This window comes from Hippopotamus amphibius, chromosome 7, assembly GCF_030028045.1.
Source record: "Hippopotamus amphibius kiboko isolate mHipAmp2 chromosome 7, mHipAmp2.hap2, whole genome shotgun sequence".
Taxonomy (NCBI): Eukaryota; Metazoa; Chordata; class Mammalia; order Artiodactyla; family Hippopotamidae; genus Hippopotamus; species Hippopotamus amphibius.
This window is the reverse complement of record NC_080192.1, coordinates 144,858,106-144,861,551: the sequence shown is the minus strand read 5'-3', so window position 1 is coordinate 144,861,551 and position 3,446 is coordinate 144,858,106. Positions and strand designations below refer to the sequence as shown.

The 3,446-nt window shown below is 39.9% G+C and overlaps 1 non-coding gene across 1 annotated transcript; it reads left to right on the top strand.

The window, feature by feature from the left end:
• Nucleotides 1–607: 607 nt before the first annotated feature.
• Nucleotides 608–731, top strand: LOC130857925 (small nucleolar RNA SNORA1). Its single transcript, XR_009054920.1, has one exon. It is a non-coding gene; the product is annotated as a small nucleolar RNA SNORA1 (small nucleolar RNA).
• Nucleotides 732–3,446: the final 2,715 nt, after the last annotated feature.

The window sequence follows — 3,446 nt, the reverse complement described above, 5'->3', positions numbered from 1 at the left end:
TTGGGAAGAAGAGGCAAACCAACCTAAAAATTTATAATCATTTATAGAGAATCAGAGAAGGCATTTCAGAAAAGACTACATCCAATCTTGATAAAAATTCTCAAATTGGAAATAAGAAGGCTTATTCAACCAAGAAAGAGTATCTAAGAAAAAACTATAGCTATATATTGATAGCATAAACATTATTGATTTAACAAGAAAATGTGGTATGTTAGGTTAAGGAAAAGGTAAGTGGGAGAAGATATAAACCCCTCATGTGTGTTGTAGGAAGTTAGCTAATAAAAGTTGAAATTTGATCCTACCCTGAAACAAGTGTGGCCACAGGTTGGCCAGCATCTTATTCTTGCAAAATAAACCAACATAACCCCTGTGATCACGCGCAGATGTAGGAAAAGGAATTGTTATAAGCCCAGAAGAGCTTTGCCAAGGTTGTAAAGCTGAGAATTTTCAAGATAATAGGAAATATTGGTGAAGTAATCAGGAAGAGGAACTTCCCTGGTGGTCCAGTGGTTAAGACTTTGTGCTTCCACTGCAGAGGTGCAGGTTCAATCCAGCATGTGGCTCAGAGAGACCCAAAAATAAAAAATAATAAAAAAGAAATAAAAATAGTCTTCATAACCAATATTAAAAAAAAGAAAATAACCAGGTTAATGTGGCTACATTGGGAACACAGGATTTGCTTCCATCACTGTAATTTTATTGCAGTGGTGACAAGGAGAACTGCAACCCTTTTTTTTTTTTTTTTTTTTTTTTTTGCTAGGCTCAGGAGTAAAAGTTGGATATAACAAGGCTTTTCAATATTAGAAAAAATAAATAGCAATGTACTTCCTGTATTTAACTTCTAGGGTCCTAAAGTAAATTGCTTGAGGCAATTGGATCCCAAAGATTACAGGTGGAGAATTTTGAAGTGTGTCTATATTCCATTGGCAATCAAAGAAGCCTAACTAAAAGAACTGTGGGCTCTCTGCACAGCAAAAGAAAGGATAAGCAAGACAAAAAGACAACCCTCAGAATGGCAGGAAAGTATTCACCAATGAAGCAACTGACAAAGGATTAATCTCCAAAATATACAAGCAACTGATGCAGCTCAATATCAAAGAGCAAACAACCCAATCCAAAAATGGGCAGAAGACCTAAATAGACATTTCTCCAAAAACATACAGATGGCTAAAAAACACATGAAAAGATACTCAACATCACTAATCATTAGCAAAATGCAAATCAAAGCTACAGTGAGGTATCACCTCACACCAGTCAGATTGGCCATCATCAAAAAACCTAGAAATAATAAATGCTAGAGAGGCTGTGGAGAAAAGGGAACTCTCCTTCACTGTTTGTGGGAATGTAAATTGGTACAGCCACTATAGAATACAGTATGGAGGTTCCTTGAAAAACTAAAAATAGAACAACCATATGACCCAGCAATCCCACTGCTGGGCATATATCCAGAGAACACCATAATCCAAAAAGACACATGCACCCCAATGTTCATTGCAGCGCTATTTACAATAGTCAGGAAGCAACCTAAATGCCCATCAACAGATGAATGGATAAAGAAGATATGGCACATATATACAATGGAATATCACTCAACCGTAAAAAGGAATGAAATTGAGTTGTTTGTAGTGAGGTGGATAGACCTAGAGTCTGTCATACGGAGTAAAGTAAGCCAGAAAGAGAAAAACGTATATATTCCATAGTATGCTAACGCATGTATATGGAATCTAAAAAAATGGTACTGATGAACCTAGTGGCAGGGTAAGAATAAAGATGGAGATGTAGAGAATGGACTTGAGGACACGGGGGGTGGGGTGGGGAGGGGAAGCTGGGACAAAGTGAGAGAGTAGCATTGACATATTTACACTGCCAAATGTAAAATAGACGGCTAGTGGGAAGCTGCTGCAGAGCACAGGGAGATTAACTTGATGCTTGGTGATGACCTAGAGGGGTGGGATAGGGATGGTAGGAGGGAGTCTCAAGGGGGAGCAGATATGGGGATATATGTATATATACAGCTGACTCACTTTGTTGTAGAGCAGAAACTGGCACAATAGTGTAAAGCAATTATACTCCAGTAAAGAGTTGGAAGAAAAAAAAAAAAAAAAACAAATTGTGGGCTGACTCACATGACAGCTGTGGATTGAGCAAAACTTCTTTTTGAAAGGGTTATGACTTTGGAAGAACTAAGGTGATTGGCAGCGGAAAGAATCAGAACATGTGAAATTCCTTAAAAATGTATTGACAAATAATTTTGCCTATGCTACTCATAATAATAATAATAATAAAAAAAAAAAACCTTTACACTTAGTGCATACAAAAAAAAAAAAACAGGAAGATTACGAGAGCAAGAGGGCACTATAATTAAAGAGGGAACCATGTGTAATGGGGCAAATGGTGCCCCCTCCCCACCCACCACGTTATGTCCACATCCTACTCCCTAGAACCAATGGGTGTGACTTTGATGACAGAGATGTGATTAAGTTCAGGACTGTGAAAGGAGGAGGGTCTACTGTGTCATCTGGGTGGTCCTCCTGCAATCACGCACTTCCTCATAAGAATGATGCCGAGAGAATTTTGAGTCAGACACACAGAGGAGGCTATGAAAAGACAGAGCAGAGAAAGAGAGGCCACCACAAGCTGGGGGAAGCCACCTGCCACAAGAAGTTGGAAGAGGCAGATGACAGGTTCTTTGTAGCTCCTCCAGAGGGAGGATGGTCCTGCCAAACCTTGGTTTTGGACATCTGGCCTCCAAAACTCTGAGGTAATAAATCTCTCCTCTGTTTAAGCCTCCGAATTTGTGAAAATTTGTTGCAGCAGCCACAGGAAACTAATCCACCGGGGGGTGGGGCACTCCTATTTTAAAGGACAAGACAAGTGATGACAAGACGGGCATGGAAAAGAGTTTTGAATGAAGTCTCTTAGGGTGTCATTGACGACCTTCATAAAACAGAGGCACTGGAATGCTGAGGACACCAGAAAGGCAGGAGTAGGTGAGCTTGGATGTGAGGTGAGACCAGGAAGCAGTGACTTCAAATGTCTGTTAATATTTTTTAAGGCTATGAAGAAGATAGAATTAGGACAGAAAAAGGAGGAGGGTTTCAATTCCATATGACAGAATCAGAATTATTTTATAATTACACCTAATTCTGTAATTACACGCAGGGAACAATGAGGGGAGACAGTAAGACTGGGGAGAGAAACACTTGCATCAGAACCTGTCTGGCTCCTCCATTTACCAGCTTATGGGCCACCTTGCCCGTTACTCTCAGCTCTGTGACCCTCTAGGTCTTCATCTGTATATTAAGGTTAATAATATCCGTCCAAGTGGTCGGTAAGTTTGTTCAATAAAGCAATGTAGGTAACCCGTTTGGCGTGTTGCCTCCTGCACGCCGAGTCCTTGAAGGTGTAAAAGTTACTATTCTTGTGTTGTTGTGACAGTGGTTTCA